The sequence below is a fragment of the Leucopleurus acutus genome (assembly GCF_964270905.1).
Source record: "Leucopleurus acutus genome assembly, chromosome: 10".
In the NCBI taxonomy this organism is placed as follows: Eukaryota; Metazoa; Chordata; class Mammalia; order Artiodactyla; family Delphinidae; genus Leucopleurus; species Leucopleurus acutus.
Genome location: NC_139153.1, coordinates 51875014 through 51896914, shown reverse-complemented (window position 1 = coordinate 51896914; position 21901 = coordinate 51875014).

Genomic DNA, 21901 nt, shown 5'->3' with positions numbered 1-21901 from the left:
TGGTTCCTTCATTAGTGAGTTAAATAAAACTTTGACATGTGCTCACTATTTATATGAGGATCATGCTTTTTAAATAATTTGAGAAAATATGCTTTTTCAGTGTAAATTAATATAGCGTAAAATTATATGGTTAAATGCACATACAATGTAGCTTGCTATAAAATAATACATCGAGTGATAGTGAATCCCTGTGGAATAAAATGCTACCAGATTCATTTTACATTATCTTCTCTCTTGAGGGCAGGATTGTATTTGTGTTTAAATCTGGGTTTGTGACTGTTAACCTGGCTGCTGAAATACTTAACATTACTGATATAGGTAGTGCTTTGAAAAATGGCTTCACCAGGAAAGAGAATAAAAATAAAAAATATTCATATATTTTTTCCTGATGCATTTTCCCCCCAAATCTCCTTGGCAGAGCCCTGGAGCTAGGGTTGCCAAATTTAGCAAATACAAATACAAGACGTCTAGTTAAATTCGAACTTCAGAAAAACATTTAGTAATTTTTAAATATGTCCCAAATATTGTAAGTATTTTCTGTGAAGAGCCTACCTGGAGCATCTCAAAGTACAGGGGTTGTAGGAAGCAGGTAAGTAGTTTCCAGTAGTGCCAGAAATGCAAAGGATCACAGGCAGAGTTTGAGTCCTGTGCTAGGGAATCCCAAAAGCCAAACCCAGCAAGTGGAATCCTGTTGTCAATTCCAAGGAGTGAAAGTTGAAGCCTTGGGTCAGAAGCTGGGTGGCACTGTAATAGGGCAAACAGCTAGAGCCAGGAATGGGGCCAGTAAGGGGAACTGACAAAGCTGCTTTGAAGGTTAATGTGTTTAAAGTGGGTTTTTACTGCTCAAGGACTCTGGAGAGTCCATCCAGATGAGTGAGTTGACTACACATATTTTAAAAATTAAGACTCAAAGAGGACATATTTTTAAAATTGTGGTAAAATGTACATAACATAAAATTTATATGATGCCAACCATTCTTAAGTGTACAACTCAGTAGCAATAAGTACATTGACAGTGTTGCACAACCACCAACACTATCTATTTCCAGAACGCTTTCACCTTCCCAGATAGAAACTCTCTACTCATAAACAATAATTCCCTAGCCCCTGGTAACCTCTATTATACTTTCTGTCTCTATGAATTTGCCTATTCTAGGTAGCTCATATAAGAGGAATCATACAACGTTTGTTCTTTTGTGTCTGGTTTATCTCACTAAGCATAACATTTTCAAGTTTTATCCATGTTGTAGCATGTATTAGAATTTCATTCCTTTTTAAGGCTGAATGACATTCCATTTGTGTGTGTGTGTGTGTGTGTGTGTGTGTGTACACCGCATTTTGTTTATCCATAAAGAGGACATATTTTTGTGGGCATTTCATTTTTTCAATTTGCCTATACAGTAAGTCTCCTACGTACAATCTTTCAAGTTACGAACTTTCAGAGATGCGAACATGTGTTCGTATGTCCAATCACATAAATTAGTTCTCGTGTCTGGTGTACATTGACACATGCGTGCATCCTCTACAAGTGGTTGTGCTTTTGTGTACTTTACTGTACAGTACTGTATAGAATACAGTAGTACAGTATCTTTATTTCAAGCCCAGGATGTCTGGAAGCAAGTGTAGAAGCAGTGGTGATGAAGCTGGTACAGCTAGGAAGCACCAGGAATTGGAGGCCCAGAGAAAGGACGAAGAGAGACAAGAGGAAGAAGACGTAACTGAAGAACCAGAGAGATTCATGATGCAGGAAATGGCAAGGGGATTTTCTTTATTTGAGGAGGCACTGTTAGTTTTTGAGGCACAGGACCCGAAAGTAGAACGGTACATGAAGGTTGCAGCAGCAGTTCAGAATGCAATCCAGTGTTACCATGTCATCTATGACGAGAAAAAAGGATCTACTACCCAGACATCACTGGATCATTTTTCAAGAGGGTAGATAGAATTGAATCCAGTAAGGAACCAGAACCTGTGCCATCAACGTCAGGCGTGAGTGAAATTGCAGTTTGCCCTCCTCCTATTGCTGACGATCCCTCAGTTCTACCATCTCCCACCTCCTCTCCCTCCTCCAGTCAGTAACTCTTCTTGCCTGTTCACCTGATGCCAGTCCCTGTATGCCAGCTGTTGTACTGTACCATTGTACTTTTCCAGGTACTGAACTGTAAGATTTAAAATGTTTTCTTTATTTTCTTGGTGTGTTTTTTATGTATTATTTTTGTAAAAAGCATTATAAATCTATTACAATACAGTGCTACATAGCCAATTGTGTTAATTGGGTACCTAGGTGAACTTTGTTGGACTTACGAACATATTGGACTTATGAATGTGCTCTTGGAACGGAACTCGTTCGTATGCAGGGGACTTACTATAAACAGTTATTTATTGCTATATACAAAAATCACACCATAATTAAGTGTATTAAAATAATAACTTAAAAACAATTGCTCTTGAGTCTTTGGATAGACTGGACAGTTCTGCTGATTTGGGCTAGGCTTCAGTGATCTCAGCTGGCTTGCCTATCATATCTGCGATACCTTCTAGGTTGGCTTGGAGCTGGCTGGTCTGGGGCAGCCTCATCTGGGTGGTCTGTTTCTGCTCCATGTGCTTTCTCATCCTCCATCAGGCTAGCCTGGGCTTGTTCACATGGTAGTAGAATAAGAACTGTACAAGGTATCTTTAAGCCTAGCACAATGTCACTCTTACCTCATTCTTTTTGGTCAAAGTCAAAAGGCCAGCCTGAATTCAAGTGGTGGGAAATAGATTCCACCATTTGATGGGAGGAACTAAAATATCATAGCATCTATCCATAGGTATGGGAAAGAGTATAACTGTGGCTATCTTTGCAAACAGTCTGCCATGACCTAGTAAGCTAGAGTAAAGTATTTTAAAATTTTGTTTTGTATTCCCCAAATTGATCTACAGATTCAATGCAATCCCTATCAAAATTCTGTTTTTCTTTTTTTACAGAAATGGACAAGCTGATTCTAAAATTCATATAAAATTTCAAGGGCCCCAGAATAGACAAAAGAATCTTGAAAAAGAAGAACAAAGTTGGAGGACTCACATTTCCCAATTTAAAAACCGTAGCCAAGACAGTATGGTATCGGCATAAGGACAGACATAGAGAACAATGGAATAGAATTGAGACCCAGAAATAAACATATACATCATTGGTTGATTGAAATTTGACAAGCATGCCAAGACTATTCAATGGGAGAAACAAAAGTGTTTTCGACAACTGGTGCTGAGACACCTGGACATCCACATGCAAAAGAATGAAGTTGGATCCCTATCTCACATCAGTTACAAAAATTAACTCAAAATGGATCAAAGACCTAAATGTAAGAGCTGTTAACTACAATGTTCTTAGAAAACATAGTAGTAAATTTTCATAACCTCAGATTTAGCAATGGATTCTTAGATATGACACAAAAAGCATGAGCAACAAAAGAAAAGATAGATTTTATCAAAATTGAAAACTTCTAGTGTCATGCTTCAAGTGACACTACCAAGAAAGTGAAAAGACAACCCACAGAATGGGAGCATACACTTGCAAATCATATGTCTAATTAGGGATTTATATCTAGAATATACAAAGAACTCTTAAAACTCAATAATAAAGACATAAAACCCATTTTTAAAAACGGCAATGAGTCTGAATAGACATCCAAAGAAGATATTCAAATGGCCAATAAGCACATGAAAAGATACTCAACATAATTAGTCATCAGGGAAATGCAAATCAAAACCACTACGATGGCTATAATAAAAAAAAGTCAGATAATAACATGTAGGTGACAGAAAATAGTCACAAAAGATCACATATTGTATGATGCCATTTATATGAAATGTCCAGAATAGGCAAATCTACAGGGACAGAAGATAGATTATTGATTGTTTGGGCTGGGAGGAATAGCTGGATAGGAGGATCATAGCTAAAAGGTACAGAATCTCTTATGGGGGTGATGAAAATATTCTAAGTTTAACCTTTATGATGGTTACATACATCTGTAAATATACTAAAAACTATTAAATTCTACACTTTAAATATGTGAATTGTATGGTATTTCAATTATGTACCAGTAAAGCTGTTATCTTTAAAAGGTCATATATTGTATGATTCCATGTATATGAAATGTCCAGATAGGCAAATACATAGAGATAGAAACTAGATTAGTGGTTGCCAGGGACCAAGGGAAGAGGGAACCAGGATTAACTGTTAAAAGGCATGGAGTTTCTTTTGGGGATGATTTAAATGTTCTGGAATTAGACAGTGGGGATGGTTGCACAATATGTGAATATACTCAACACCACTGAATTGTACACTTTCATATAATGAATTTTATGTCATAGGAATTTTATCTTAATAAAAAAATTGTAGCTTGTTTTGTTAGTGACACAGAAAGACTAATGATTCATATACTTCTATTTAAGGTGAGCTATTGAGTAATTGATTCATTCATTAAAATGAAACAAATCTCAAAAAGTTTAAGTAAATCACTCTAATTTTCTAACTTTCTGACTTAAACAGATTATAATTTGCATCACTATACATTCTTTTTTGTTAACATCTTTATTGGAGTATAATTGCTTTATAATGGTGTGTTAGGTTCTGCTTTATAACAAAGTGAATCAGCTATACATATACACATGTCCCCATATCTCCTCCCCCTTGCATCTCCCTCCCACCCTCCCAATCCCACCTCTGTACGTGGTCAGAAAGCACTGAGCTGATCTCCCTGTGCCATGCGGCTGCTTCCCACTAGCTATCTATTTTACATTTGGTAATATTTGTAAGTCCATGCCACTCTCTCACTTTGTCCAAGCTTACCCTTCCCCCCACCCCGTGTCCTCAAGTCTGTTCTCTATGTCTGCATCTTTATTCCTGTCCTGCCCCTAGGTTCTTCAGAACCTTTTTTTTTTTTTTTAAGATCCAATATATATGTGTTAGCATATGGTATTTTTCTGTTTCTGACTTACTTCACTCTGTATGACAGACTCTAGATCCATTCACCTCACTACAAATAATTCAATTTCATTTCTTTTTATGGCTGAATAATATTCCATTATATATATGTGCCACATCTTCTTTATCCATTCATCTGCAATGGACACTTAGGTTGCTTCCATGCCCTGGCTATTGTAAATAGAGTTGCCATGAACATGGTGGTACATGACTCTTTGAATTATGGTTTTCTCAGAGTATATACCCAGTAGTGGGATTGCTGGGTAACATGGTAGTTCTACTTTTTAGTTTTTTAAGGAACATCCATATGGTTCTCCATAGTGGCTGTATCAATTTACATTCCCACCAACAGTGCAAGAGGGTTCCCTTTTCTCCACACCCTCTCCAGCATTTATTATTTGTAGAATTTTTATGATGGCCATTCTGACAAGTGTGAGGTGATACCTCATGGTAGTTTTGATTTGCATTCCTCTAATGATTAGTGATGTTGAGGATTCTTTCATGTGTTTGTTGGCAATCTGTATATCTTCTTTGGAGAAATGTCTATTTAGGTCTTCTGCCCATTTTTGGATTGGGTTTTTTGTTTTTTTGATATTGAGTTGCATGAGCTGCTTGTAAATTTTGGAGGTTAATCCTTTGTCAGTTGCTTCATTTGCAAATATTTTCACCCATTCTGAAGGTTGTCTTTTCATCTTGTTTATGGTTTCCTTTGCTGTGCAAAAGCTTTGAAGTTTCATTAGGTCCCATTTGTTTATTTTTGTTTTTATTTCCATTTCTCTAGGAGGTGGGTCAAAAAGGACCTTGCTGTGATTTATGTTATAGAGTGTTCTGCTTATGTTTTCCTCTAAGAGTTTTATAGTGTCTGCCCTTACATTTAGGTCTTTAATCATTTTGAATTTATTTTTGTGTATGGTGTTAGGGAGTGTTGCAATTTCGTTCTTTTACATGTAGCTGCCCAGTTTTCCCAGAACCACTTATTGAAGAGGCTATCTTTGATCCATTGTATATTCTTGCCTCCTTTATCAAAAATAAGGTGACCATATGTGCGTGGGTTTATCTCTGGGCTTTCTATTCTGTTCCATTGATCTATAGTTCTGTTTTTGTGCCAATACCATACTGTCTTGATTACTGTAGCTTTGTAGTATAGTGTGAAGTCTGGGAGCCTGATTCTTCCAGCTCCATTTTTCTTTCTCAAGATTGCATTGGCTATTTGGGGTCTTTTGTGTTTCCATACAAATTGTGAAATTTTTGTTCTAGTTCTGTGAAAAATGCCATTGATAGTTTGATAGGGATTGCATTGAATCAGATAGTAGATTGCTTTGGGTAGTACAGTCATTTTCACAATGATGATTCCACCAATCCAAGAACATGGTATATCTCTCCATCTGTTTTTATCATCTTTAATTTCTTTCATCAGTGTCTAATAGTTTTCTGGATACCAGTCTTTTGTCTCCTTAGGTAGGTTTATTCCTAGGTATTTTATTCTTTTTGTTGCAATGGCAAATGTGAGTATTTCCTTAATTTCTCTTTCAGATTTTTCATCATTAGTGTATAGGAATGCAAGAGATTCCTGTGTATTAATTTTGTATGCTGCTACTCTACCAAATTCATTGATTAGCTCTAGTAGATTTCTGGTGGCATCTTTAGGATTCTCTAAGTATAGTATCATGTCATCTGCAAACAGTGAAAGTTTTACTTCTTTTCTGATTTGGATTCTTTTTATTTCTTTTTCTTCTCTGATTGCTGTGTTAAAAACCTCCAAAACTATGTTGAATAAGAGTGGTGAGGGTGGGCAACCTTGCCTTGTTCCTGATCTGAGAGGAAATGGTTTCAGTTTTTCACCATTGAGAATGATGTTGGCTGTGGGTTTGTCATATATGGCCTTTATTATGTTGAGGTAGGTTCCCTCTATGCCTACTTTCTGGAGAGTTTTTATCATAAATGGGTGTTGAATTTTGTCAAAAGCTTTTTCTGTTTCTATTGAGATGATCATATGGTTTTTATCCTTCAATTTGTTAATATGGTGTATCACATTGACTGATTTGTGTATATTGTAGAATCCTTGCATTCCTGGGATAAACCCCACTTGATCATGGTGTATGACCTTTTTAATGTGCTGTTGGATTCTGTTTGCTAGTATTTTGTTGAAGATTTTTGCATCTATGTTCATCAGTGATATTGACCTGTAGTTTTATTTTTTTGTGATATCCTTCTCTGATTTTGGTATCAGGGTGATGGTGGCCTCATAGAATGAGTTTGGGAGTGCTCCTCCCTCTGCTCTATTTTGGAAGAGTTTGAGAAGGATAGGTGTTAGCTCTTCTCTAAATGTTTGATAGGATTTGCCTGTGAAGCCATCTGGTCCTGGGCTTTTCTTTGTTGTTAGATTTTAAATCACAGATTCAATTTCAGTGCTTGTGATTGGTCTGTTTATATTTTCTAGTTCTTCCTTGTTCAGTCTTGTAAGTTCATGCTTTTCTAAGAATTTGTCCATTACTTCCAGGTTGTCCATTTTATTGGCATAGAGTTGCTTCTAGTAATCTCTCATGATCCTTTGTATTTCTGCAGTGTTGGTTGTTACTTCTCCTTTTTCATTTCTAATTCTGTTGATTTGAGGTTTCTTTCTTTTTTTCTTGATGAGTCTGGCGAATGGTTTATCACTGTCGTTTATCTTCTCAAAGAACCAGATTTTAGTTTTATTGATCTTTGCTATTGTTTCCTTCATTTCTTCTTCATTTATTTCTGATATGATCTTTATGATTTCTTTCCTTCTGCTACTTTGGGTTTTTTTATTCTTCTTTCTCAATTGCTTTAGGTGTAAGGTTAGGTTGTTTATTTGAGTTTTTTTATTTCTTGAGGTAGGACTGTATTGCTATAAACTTCCCTCTTAGAACTGCTTTTGCTGCATCCCATAAGTTTTGGGTCATAGTGTTTTCACGGTCATTTGTTTCTAGGTATATTTTGATTTCCTCTTTGATTTCTTCATGATCTCTTGGTTGTTAAGTAGTGTATTGTTTAGCCTCCATGTGTTTGTATTTTTTACAGATTTTTTCCTGTAATTGATATCTAGTCTCATAGCATTGTGGTCGGAAAAGATACTTGATACAATTTCAATTTTCTTAAATTTACCAAGGCTTGATTTGTGACCCAAGATATGATCTATCCTGGAGAATGTTCCATGAGCCCCTGAGAAGAAAGTGTATTCTGTTGGATGGAATGTCCTATAAATATCAATTAGGTCCATCTTGTTTAATGAATCATTTAAAGCTTGTGTTTCCATATTTATTTTCATTTTGAATGATCTGTCCACTGGTGAAAGTGGGGTGTTAAAGTCCCCTACTATGTTTGTATTACTGTCAATTTCCTCTTTTATGGGTGTTAGCATTTGCCTTATGAATTGAGGTCCTCCTATGTTGGTGCATAAATATTTACAATTGTTACATGTTCTTCTTGGATTGATCCCTTGATCATTATGTAGTGTCCTTCTTTGTCTCTTCTAATAGTCTTTATTTTAAAGTGTATTTTGTCGGAGAATTGCTATTTCAGCTTTCCTTTGATCTCCATTTGCATGGAATATCATTTTCCATCCCCTCACTTTCAGTCTGTATGTTTCCCTAGATATGAAGTAGGTCTTTTGTAGATAGCATATATACTGGTCTTGTTTTTGTATCCATTCAGCCAGTCTATGTCTTTTGGTTGGAGCATTTAATCCATTTACCTTTAAGGTAATTTCCGATATGTATGCTCCTATTACCATTTTCTTAATTGTTTTGGGTTTGTTATTGTAGGTCTTTTCCTTCTCTCGTGTTTCCTGCCTAGAGAAGTTCCTTTAGCATTTGTTGTAAAGCTGGTTTGGTGGTGCTGACTTCTCTTAGCTTTTGCTTGTCTGTAAAGATTTTAATTTCTTCGTCAAATCTGAATGAGATCCTTGCTGGGTAGAGTTATCTTGGTTGTAGGTTTTTCCCTTTCATCACTTTAGCTATTTCCTGCCACTCCCTTCTGGCTTGCAGAGTTTCTGCTGAAAGACCAGCTGTTAACCTTATGGGGATTCCCTTGTATGTTATTTGTTGTTTTTCCCTTGCAGCTTTTAATATTTTTTCTTTGTATTTAATTTTTGATAGTTTGATCGATATGTGTCTTGGTGTGTTTCTCCTTGGATTTATCCTGCATGGGACTCTCTGTGCTTCCTAGACTTGATTGACTATTTCCATTCCCATATTAGGGAAGTTTTCAACTCTAATCTCTTCAAATATTTTCTCAGTCCCTTTCTTTTTCTCTTCTTCTTCTGGGACCCCTATAGTTCAAATGTTGGTGCATTCAATGTTGTCCCAGAGGTCTCTAAGACTGTCCTCCATTCTCTTCATTCGTTTTTCTTTACTCTGCTCTGTAGGAGTTATTTCCAGTATTTTATCTTCCAGGTCAATTATCCGTTTCTCTGCCTCAGTTATTCTGTTATTGATTCCTTCTAGAGAATTTTAAATTTCATTTATTGTGTTCTTCATCATTGTTTGTTTTCTCTTTAGTTCTTCTAGATCCTTGTTAAATGTTTCTTGTATTTTTTCCATTCTATTTCCAAGATTTTGGATCATCTTTACTATCATTATTCCTAATTGTTTTTCAGGTAGACTGCCTATTTCCTCTTCATTTGTTTGGTCTGCTGGGGTTTTACCTTGCCTCTTCAACTGTTGTGTGTTTCCCTGTCTTCTCATTTTGCTTAACTTATTGTGTATGGGGTCTCCTTTTTGCAGGCCACAGGTTCATAGTTCCCATTGTTTTTGGAGTCTGCCCCCAGTGGCTAAGGTTGGTTCAGTGGGTTGTGTAGGCTTCCTGGTAGAGGAGACTAGTGCCTGTGTTTTGGTGGATGAGGCTGGATCTTGTCTTTCTGGTGGGCAGGACCACGTGCGGTCGTGTGTTTTGGGGTGTCTGTGACCTTATTATTATTTGAAGCAGCCTCTCTGCTAATGGGTGGGGTTGTGTTCCTATCTTGCCAGTTGTTTGGCATAGGGTGTCCAGCACTGTAGCTTGCTGGTCATTGAGTGGAGCTGGGTCTTAGCATTGAGATGGAGATCCTGGGAGAGCTTTCTCTGTTTGATATTTCGTGGAGCCGGGAGGTTTCTGGTGGACCAATGTCCTGAACTCGGCTCTCCCACATCAGAGGCACAGACCTGACACCTGGCTGGAGCACCAAGACCCTGTTAGCCCCATGGCTCAGAAGAAAAGGGAGAAAAAAAGAATGAAAGAAAGAAAAAAATAAAGTTTTTAAAATAAGAAATGAAAAATAATTATTAAAAATTAAAAAAATTAAAAAGTAATTAAAAAAAGAAAGAAGAGAGCAACCAAACCAAAAAACAAATCCACCAATGGTAAGAAACATTAAAAATTGTACTTAAAAATAAAGACAGACAGAACCGTAGGACAAATGGTAAAAGCAAAGCTATACAGACAAAATCACACTAAGTAGCATACACACTCACAAAAAGAGAAAAAGGAAAAAAAAATATATCTATATATATATTAAAAAAAAGGAAGAAGAGAGCAACCAAATCAATAAACAAACCTACCAATGATAATAAACTCTAAATACTAAACTAAGATAAACATAAAGCCAGGAACAAATTAGATGTAGAAAGCAAACCCCAAGTCTACAGTTGCTCCCAAGCTGTACCGCCTTAATTTTGGGATGATTTGTCATCTATTCAGATATTCCAGAGATGCAGGGTACATCAAGTTGATTTTGGAGTTATAATCCGCTGTTCCTGAGGCTGCTGGGAGAGATTTCCCTTTCTCTTCTTTGTTCGCACAGCTCCTGGGGTTCAGCTTTCGATTTGGCCGCGCCTCTGTGTGTAGGTCACCTGAGGGCGTCTGTTCTTCGCTCACACCAGAGGGAGTTAAAGTAGCAGCTGTTTAGGGGGCTCTGGTTCACTCAGGCTGGGGGGAGGGAGGGGTGCGGAATGCTGGGCAAGCCTGCAGCGTCAGAGGGCTGTGTGACGTTGCAACAGCCTAAGGCACGCCGTGTGTTCTCCCAGGGAAGTCGTCCCTGGATCACGAGACTCTGGCAGTGGCGGGCTGCACAGGCTCCCGGGAGGGGAGGTGTGGATAGTTACCCGTGCTCGCACACAGGATTCTTGGTGGTGGCAGCAGCAGCCTTAGTGTCTCACGCCCGTCTCTGGGGTCCGCGCTGTTAGCCGCGGCTCGCGCCTGTCTCTGGAGCTCCTTTAAGCAGCGCTCTCCTCGCGCACCAGGAAACAAAGAGGGAAGAAAAAGTCTCTTTTCTCTTCAGCAGCTCCAGACTTTTCCCGGACTCCCTCCCGGCTAGCTGTGGCGCACTAGCCCCCTCAGGCTGTGTTCTCGCCGCCAACCCCAGTCCTCTCCCAGAGATCCGACTGAAGCCGGAGCCTCGGCTCCCAGCCCCCGCCCACCCCGGCGGGTGAGCAGACAAGCCTCTCGGGCTGGTGAGTGCTGGTCGGCACCGATCCTCTGTGCAGGAATCTCTCCGCTTTGCCCTCCGCACCCCTGTTGCTGTGCTCTCCTCTGCGGCTCCAAAGCTTTCCCCCCGCCCACCTCCTCGCTCCGTCTCCACCTGCGAAGGGGCTTCCTAGTGTGTGGAAACTTTCCCTCCTTCACAGCTCCCTCCCACTGGTGCAGGTCCCGTCCCTATTCTTTTGTCTCTGTTTTTCCATTTTTCTTTTGCCCTACCCAGGTATGTGGGGAGTTTCTTGCCTTTTGGGAAGTCTGAGGTCTTCTGCCAGCGTTCAGTAGGTGTTCCACATGTAGATGTATTTCTGATGTATTTGTGGGGAGGAAAGTGATCTCCACGTCTTACTCCTCCGCCATCTTGAAGGTCTCTATCTGAATCCTTTAAATGACCGTGCTTACTTATGGAAAGAATAAGAAACCCAACCACCATTCTAGGCACGTGGTTTTAATTAATGTAATTACATCAATCTGAGACAGTTTTGAAAAAGCATTTACTGGACATTAAAGTGGGTGTTAATAGTTATCATTTTCAGATTTAATCATTTGGCCTAAATATCTACTTACTTTTTTTTAAGTGTTTAAAAATTTTTTTTATTTATTATTTATTTTTGGCTGAGTTAGGTCTTCATTGCTGCGTGTGGGCTTTCTGTAGTTGCGGTGAGCGGGGGCTACTCTTTGTTGCAGTGCGCGGGCTTCTCATTGTAGTGGCTTCTCTTGTTGCAGAGGCGTGCGGGCTTCGGTAGCCGTGGCATGTGGGCTCAGTAGTTGTGGTGGGCTTAGTTGCTCCACGGCATGTGGAATCCTGGACCAGGGATCTGACCTGTGTCCCCTGCATTGGCAGGCAGATTCTTAACCACTGTGCCACCAGGGAAGTCTCTCTACTTACTTTTTTTACATATATAAACTACCAAAAAGAAAGAACAAATTATAGTTACTTCTGTTTTTGGAGTCCTTTCCTGGGTCCACATTTTGACAAAGTTCTTTTGTATTTAGGACAAAGAAAATTAATATAGAGTGGCTCAATACCAAATTGCTCTTGAATTCCAAGTATTGTCATAGTTACTTTACAGCTAACATTACAGAATAATAGCATACCCTGCTTTGTATGAGAGGTTATGCAAATAAAATTTTAACTTGTTACTTTTTCCTTAACTAAAGCTTATTGCCTGAGAATTGCATCTATTGAAACTTACCTTGCTGAATATTTCAGCAACTATTACTATTTTATACACTTTTTAGTTCTTTTTTTTAAAAATTGAAGTATAGTTGACTTACAAAGTTGTGTTAGTTTCAGTTGTACAGCAAAGTGATTCCGTTACATATATGTAAGTATATATTTATCCATTTTTTAAAAAGTATCACTGGTATCTGGGACTGGGAAGATTCTCAACATTTTGAGTAAGAAATGAATTTGTTAAGTTAAAAAATGATAATACCCAGAATTAATTAGGATGTGGAAAAAATAGACACTGTTAATACTTTGTTGCTCAAATATAAATTGGTACTAAACTTCTGGAGAACAACTTGGTAGTAAGCATTAAGATTTTAAAAATTTCTGTAATCTTTGACCCAACAATTCCAATTTTAGAAATATATCCTAAGAAAATAATTGAATTAGTGTGCAACGTTCAATGTTCATTGTATCACTGTTCTATACAAAAAGTCTCTGCAAGCAATCTACATTTCTATCAAGAGGCATTAAGTTAAGTTTGACATATTTACAAAAGGAAGTACTATGTGGCCATAGATTGATATTCATTATCATGAAAAGATGTCCAGAATATATTATGATGAAAAAAGCGGGTTATCAATCAGTATTTGTCAACTAATCCCATTAAAATGCTACACAGAGTTTATACTTTTCTATTATTTTCTTAATTTTTGCAATGAGCATGTGTTACATTTACAATTCTAAATCGGTAAACTAATTGCTATCTGAAGAAAAAGATGCCTTTCTTTGCCTTAACCTCTTTAACTACTAGACAGCATTTATATTCTGGGACTTCTCTGAGCTTCCCCACTACACTACGCTTCAAGGAAGGTAAAGTAGTATCTCCCTCCTCCATGACATCTTAAGAGATGCCAAGATCAGGCCAAAGGTCACACCAGAGAAGGGCAACGATGGCCAATTCCAGGGTCAATTAGCCAGCTGCCCCATTCAGGGTTCTTCAGTAGAAGGTTGCTGCAGTGTTTCACAATTAAGTGTGGGTGACACCCTCTTAGGAGCTTTAAGAAGCTAAACACAGGTCATCCCACTGACCTCATCAAATCCTATGCCTCCCTCAGCCTTGGGGACTCTCTGCATCCCCCGACATCACTCTCTACTAAACTGGTCCATCCCATCCCTCCTGTTCTCTCTCCAGGGGAATCCTGCATAAGCTTCCTTCAAAGAGCCTTTAATAACAGTGTTGGCTTCATTTTGGGGTTGGGGGGTTGTAAGAGCAGACAACTCTATTTCCATCCTGGTAAGTACCAGGTATACTGAAACCACATATTAAATGCATTTGGTCACCTGGATAAAAAGTTCATTTCACCTGGCTACTCTCAGGAAGAGAAAATCCTATCCCTATGATTTTGTTCTGTAAACTTAAGCATGATTTATAAAATGTAAAAGGATAGGATATTCCCAAGTTTGACATAGCTGTATTAGTCATAGCTGTCCCTCCTCCCAGAAAGAAAAAAAAAAACAGAAAAGAAAAAAAAGAAGGGGGAATAGTAAGGAGCAGATAGATCAGACTCAGAAATGCCATTTGTGCAAGAATGTGTGCAAGTCATCACTGTTCTTATACATTGTGGTACCCCCACTGTTTACTTTCAGTGAATGTCTATTAAATATAAATGGAGGTAACATTGCACAGAGACTTAAGATGTATTTTACATATTCAGTTGTGCACCACAGTTGGATCTTGATATGCTGAATGTTTGCAAAAAGGGCTCTACTGTAACCAAGTCAGATCCAAATCTGTAAACAGACTGACAAAATTTCTATTTATTAAGAAGAAAATTGCATCCTACAGAAAAGACCAAAGTCCATAATTCTGTAATTAAAAGCAGGATTTAGATAAGAGAAAAAAGTTTTAGTGATCAGGAGACATGAAAAAAGTGTAAAATTTGTTTGTCTCAAAATAGCCAAGCTTGGGCATATTTCACAAAGCTTCCACCAAAAATGGGTTAGAAAGCTGAAAATTAATGCAATTGAGTCCTAGATTATAAAAATGAGGCAAATCTCAGTTTTTAATGAACTATTATAAGCAGTGTCTTAGTTTGATTTTTCATGCTCACTCTGGGGCAGTCTGAAATAGGTAGTGTCTCCCTTGGGCTCCTCTAGTTTGCCCACCCAGTTATCTTCCCAGAACTGCACTCTTCATATGACCTGTGATACACTCTTTTCCTATCGCCTTTCCTGGATAACCTGATAAACAGCCCCACGTTAATGGAGAGTAGACTTCTTTCACCTAGTGATTAAGTGCATTTTAAGCAGGTGATTGTTCTTGTCAATGATAATTTGAAGTTTGTTACTTTCAGTTTGTTTCTGGACATGGGCTCCCTGTTGTGGTTCACAGGATAGGACTATGACATACAAGATATAGAAAACTATATCTTCATTTTTGCAGCTGCAAAGATTACTTGGGCCCTGATAGAGAAATGATTATAGCTGAATAGATCAATAATTTTTAAGGAAACATTGTAAAGACCTAAGTTAACTTATTTCATCCAGAATTATACATGTATAAAGACCCAGTATGTAAGAAATTAAACCACTTGAATAAAGAAAAATCTGGCTTATTCATCCTTCCAAAAATAATAACCAGCATTTATTGACTGTTTACTATGTTCCAGGTACTGCTATAAACATTTTATGTAAAAAATTATGTAACTTTTTATTATGGGAAATTTTAAACTTAAGAAATAAAGATCATTATGAATAAACAACAAGATCCTCCTGTATAGTACAGGGAACTATATTCAATATCCTGTGATAAACCATAATGGAAAAGAATCTGAAAAAGAATATATATATCTATAACTGAGTCACTTTGCTGTACAGCAGAAATTAACACAACATTGCAAATCAACTATAGATCAATAAAATTTTTTAAAAATTAAAGATCATTAAAAAACCTTTATGTATGCATTGTCCACTTTATTTATTTATTTTTAACATCTTTATTGGAGTATAATTGCTTTACAATGTTGTGTTAGTTTCTGCTGTACAGCAAAGTGAATCAGCTATATGTATACATATATCCCCATATCCCCTCCCTCTTGCATCTCCCTCCTACCCCTCTAGGTGGTCACAAAGCACCGAGGTGATCTCCCTGTGCATCGCCCACTTTAAATCATTATCGGGGTTTCTCTGGTGTCGCAGTGGTTGAGAGTCCGCCTGCCGATTCAGGGGACACGGGTTCGTGCCCCAGGCCAGGAAGATCCCACATGCCGCGGAGCGGCTGGGCCTGTGAGCCATGGACGCTGGGCCTGCATGTCCGGAGCCTGTGCTCCGCAACGGGAGAAGCCACAACAGTGAGAGGCCCACGTACCGCAAAAAAAAAAAAAATCATTATCATCAACATTTTACCATATATGTTTTACTTACCACCATCATTCTCCTCCCTCAATTTTTTTTTCTGGAGTATTTAAAGCAAATGCCACATGTCCTATAATTCACTCATAAATATCTTAAATACATTCTTAACTTTTAAAATATATTAGCTATTTTAGTCGTCAAAAGCAGATACTATTATTATTCCCATTTTACATATGTATAAACTGAGGCAAAGGTTATTGAGTGATTCAAACCCTGGAGTCTGATGGCCGGCCTCCAAGATGGCCCCTGCCCCCGGCCTCCTGGTATCTATACGAGATGCTATGTCACTTCTGAGATTGGACTTGGGTGCCTCTCCCTTTTTTGGGAGACACCCACGTCCAGCTGCCATGTCCCGCAGCCCCATGGCGGGGTCCCGCATGGTGAAGAATGCAGGCGTCCAGCCAACAGCCAGCGAGGAGCTTAGGTTTGCCAACAACCACAGCAGAGAACTCGGAGGCAGATTCTTCAGCCCTATTTGAGCCTTGAAATGACCGCAGCCGGAGCTGACAGTTTGACTGTATCCTCATGAGAGACCCTGAACCAGGACCATCCAGCTAAACCACTCCTAGATTTCGGATCCACAGAAATTGTGAGATAATAAATATTCATTGTTGAAGTTGCTATATTTTGGGGTAATTTGTTATGTAGCAATAGATTACTAACACATCCTGTATTCTCAATCACTGTTGTATTCTGTCCCCAGATACAAGTCTGGGATGGCTTTTGCTTTGCCAGTACTCTGATACTTAAATGACAATGCTGAGGCAATGAACTGAAAGGATATATTTAGGGAGTTTAATATCACACACTCATTTAACTGATATTCTAATCTGTGAGTGGTGAATGTAATAAGGGGACTAATTAATTAAACCAAGTATCCCACTTGCATATAATTTCCATATCAGCAGAAACTAAACTACTTCCTACTTTAAATTAAAAAAAAAAAAAGACTGCAGAATATTCTCTCTCTCTTTTTTTTTTTTTTTTTTGCCATGTGCCTTGCCGGATCTTAGTTCCCCAACCAGGGATCCAACCCTGCCCCTCAGCAGTGAAAGTGCAGAGTTCTAACCACAGGACCACCAGGGAATGACCTCTCTATTAGTTATTAAAACAATACCCTATTAATTGCAATTTGATTGTTTCCAGGGTTTTTTTTTTGTGGTTGTTACAAATGATGCTTCATTGAACATCTGTATACATCCTATCTTAATGAACTTTTGCAGGTATAGCCTTATGGAAATTTCTAGCAGTGAGCTTGATAGGCCAAGGGTATGTGCTTTCTACATTGGTAGTGACTGCCAGATCACCTTCACAAAAGTCCCACTAGTTACAATACCACCAATCCTATGCGAGTTTCCCCATCTTCCCACACATTTGTTAGAACTAGATACCATTAAACTTCTCAATTTTGCCAATCCAAAAGGTGTTAAATATCTTCCATTCTTTGGATCTGCATTTTTTTTTAACTGTGGATGAAGTTAAGCCTCTCTTTATGAGTTTATTGATCATTAGTATTTCTTTTTCTCTGAACTATCTGTCCTTACAAGAGCTCTTTGTAAAGTATGGACATGTTAATATTTTTCTCAGTCATTTGACCCTTGACTTTGTTTATGATTTATGGTTTTTGGACTTTAGATACTACTTAGTAAGGCTCCTTCTTCTACAGTAGCAAATATATGTTCCCTTGCTTTCTTCTAGAAGTTTCTGTTTTTCATTAGTTACATAACATCTTTGCTCCCTCTGGAATTTACTTTGGTTTAAAGAATGAGATAGGGATTCAGTATTTTTGTCCTCCTCCCCATATATATAATAATATAGTTGTTTTGATACCATGTACATAATAATCTCTCATTCCTCATCAATTTGACATGACACCTTTATCACAAACTAACTCTCCATATATATTTGGATCTATTTTGGACCCTTTATTCTATTCCATGGATCTACCTATTTCTTTACAAGTTCTAAAGTACTTCAGTTATTACAGCATCAATTTGTAGTAGGACCATCCATACCTTGTTTTGAATTTTCCTGGCTACCATGAATTATAGAACTATTTTTCAAGATAAAAAAATCCTTTGTATTTTAATTGGGACTGGATTGAATTTATATGACAACTGAGGAAGAATTTATATACTTAACATATTTAGTCTCTTGATCCAAGAAATGTTATGTCTTTCAATTTACTTATCTTCTTTTATGTCCCCAAATAGAGTTTTGAAGTTTTCTTCATTTAAATTCTATATATTTTTTGTTTGTGAATGCTTAGATATTTGATCAGTTTATAGTTTTTAAAATAAAATATCTTCTTCCACTAAATTTTTTCATAGTTATTAATTAGGGATATGTTGCTGATTTTTATATACTCAATGTATAACCTTCCGTTTTGATGAATTCTATGATTGCTTCTAATAGTTTTTAGTAATTCTCTAGGGTTTTTATTTTCTAGATATATATTGTAAACACTGTTGGTGTCCCACCCAGACTCCCTTTACAAGCCCAATACACCCGTCCCCCAGCTGCTGTGAATGTTGACTACTAACTACTCACAGTTAGCCCCTTCTCTGGAGAACTGCCTTTGGTTGGATGGGAGCTGAGTTGCCTAGGAGATAACATTTCCCTCCACCGTAACCAAGCAGCTCGTAGTCAGTAGCTAATGAGTAATAACTAATTAATTTGGGTGAAAAATAAAAGCTTGCCCCCGTGTTTCAAAATGGAACCAACTCTGTGGTGCAATTCATAGTCTAGAGCTCTCTAGGGATCAGGCTGAGTATAAACTTCAGCTGAGACCACATCCCTCCTGAGTTCCTCTCCCTGCCTTACCCTGCTCCTTGAACTACCTTTCTCCAAAGAGCACTCCTCCAATAAATCACATGCTTGTGCATCCCTGTCTCAGGCTTTGCTTCTAGGAAACCCAATCAAAGATGATATACAATTCTATGAATTAAACAAATATTATTGGGCATCTGTAATGTGCTAGCACTTTCTAGACAGGCATCTGAACAGACCAAGTTCCCTGTCTTGTAGAGCTTACACTTTAGTGGCAGACATTGACAATAAACAAGTAAACAAAGAAATAACTATATAATAAGGAGGATGAGGGGGCAGTGTGTTCTGGGGTGGGAGCACTATTTTTAAAAGAGCAATGAAAGGTGTATCACTTATTTTACTTTTGATACAAGTAAACAGAAAACCCAACTCAATGTGGCTTAAGCAAAAAAGGCAATTTATTTTATCACAAAACAAAAAGTCCAGAGGTAGGAAGGCTCCACAGTTAGTAAAATACAGATATCATCAAGGAACCAGGTTTTTTCTGTCTTCCTGCTTTGCCATTCTTGGTGTATCAGTTTTGACCTGCCAACAAAAGAAACAAAGATTCCGAGGCAGAGTAAGTGTTAAACTGCAAAGAATACTTTGGAGACAAATTTAGTGTGAAGTCTTCGAGATTTACTCATTTATAGGTATATAAGAGAGAATACAGCCTTCTGAGATGGTGTCTCTGATCAAGGGCAAGGAGGGGACCTATAAAGGCAGAAGTCACAAGTTTCACAAAGAATAATGATTACGTGGTTTCAACAACTACTTTGATTGCCAGTTCAAAGTTGATTGGTGATAGTGGAGCTTGGCACAGCTGACTGCTATGCCCCATGTCAGTTTGTTGAGTCTAGATAGTACAGTCACAAATTCCCCATCACGTCGCTTTTCTACTGACTGACTAGTTTTCTGAAAACCAGTTGCTCTGGTTCCTTCTTCTGCGGAAGCAGTTGCTCTGATTCTTTGCTATATTACAAGCTCAGGGTCATGCAGTAAGCAAGTCTGAATGCATATATTCAAGGTTCAGCAAAAGTTTCTTTTATCACTTTCCTCATGGTCACAAGACGGCTGCAGCAGTTCCAGAGGCCAAATCCATACACACAGTATTAGGAGGCTATCTTGTGTCATGCTGTAGCATAGCAATTTATCAAGTCTTCACAATTTCTTTCAATAGTTAAGACTAGATACAGTAGATAAAATGTGCTGAATTCAAAATGCAGTACTAATTTCCCCCCAAGCAGTGAAGCAGAAAAACATTGGTCAGAATGAGAATCATGGTGACTCATAGTTTTACAAAGGGCAGGTTGAATCATGAAAGGACAAAAGATTCTAAATAAATTGTCCAAAGAAATATCCAATTCTGTTTGCATTGAATTATCTTCTTATCTAAGTAAATGTTTTTTTAGGAGCTGTTGATTACACATTGAATAGTCCCTGAACCCCAGAACTTTTGTAATCACTGAACATTTTAAAAGGCTAGGGTTTCCCTGGTGGCGCAGTGGTTAACAGTCCGCCTGCCAGTGCAGGGGACACGGGTTCAAGCCCTGGTCTGGGAAGATCCCACATGCCGCAGAGCAACTAAGCCCATGTACCACAACTACTGAGCCTGAGCTCTAGAGCCCGCGAGCCACAACTACTGAAGCCCACGTGCCTAGAGCCCGTGCTCCACAACAAGAGAAGCCACCTCAATGAGAAGCCTGCTCACCACAACGAAGAGTAGCCCCTGCTCGCCGTAACTAGAGAAAAGCCCGTGCGCAACAGTGAAGACCCAACACAACCAAAATAAATAAATTTATTTTAAAAGAGGCTATACTTCTCTGCACTGCCTCTCCTAACCAATCCATGTCAAGTTCTAACTGCACTACTTGAGGAGGGAGCTGGGCTTTCAACAAGCACACTTCTGGAAAAAAAGTAGGAAATAAAGGCCAGAAATCCCAGCTCTTTCTTCTAGGAAAAATACTGGATTTTATTTCAACTCATCGGTGATGCCTTCACAGTCTATAGCCTGGGAAATTTGCCCTGAGGCCACTGCAATACATGGATTAGGGGTATATTTGGAGCTAATTTCAACCTATCACCATTGCACTTTCCTTGTAATGTTAAAAAAAAGTTAGTGGGAGAGTGGAGAAAACCTGAAGGTATTGCTAGCCTGGAAAAGGGTTGAAGGAAAGAGAAGTTTGGGGACCACACAGACCAAACCAGTTTCATAGTTTTACCTGGGGCCAGGTCGAAATGGTTTACTTCAAAGCTCCTGTAACTGGTTGAACGACTTCTTCTCTGTCCTGACTTTATAATGTCTTTGGTTATAAACTGCATTCATAATTACAATATGGCTTGTCATTAGCTAATTCAATTCTTCTTAAAGTTCTTAAAGCTTCTTATCAAATCTACATTTCTAGTTTGGTTTATGTTTTTGTCTCCTTTTCACATAAGCAACACTTATCTCTTTCAAAAGATTTAAGAGCTTTATAGTCCAGTTTAAATTCTGGTTAACTAGTTACGAAGACTGTACTGGCAGAACAGATAAAACAGTTGGCATAACATTTATTCATTCAAGAAATGTTTGCTGAGGGTCTGCTGTGTGCCAGCAGGGGTTGAGACAAGCAAGATAGCTCTTTCTTTCAGGTGTTCAGCAATTATTCTTTATTGCTACTGGAGTTAATAGATAATAAATCATTTAGGAGACACCATTTCATAGTGAGTATACATCTATTAGTCAACTTCGTGGTTTTGGGGCTAGAATTCAAAAGAAAGAGCGCCGTGCCAGCCTCTTCGGCTTTCCAGAGGAACTTGGTGCTTTTCCCCAAGGTATCCATCTCCATCGTACAGTGAGGGCACAGCAGCAGGAAGCTTGGGTCTGAACGAAGTGGCATTATGCAGATGCACTGAATAAGTCCGTATTACGTATCTTTAGTTGACTCAGTCTCCCATCAAATAGTTTAAAAACTTCAATTCACATGTGGGAACTTTCATTAGTTCTTCTATTTATTCATCCAAAAATATCTATTAAGCACCATTTGTGGATGGATGAGAGCTATCAGCATCATTCCCAAGATGGAGGCTTT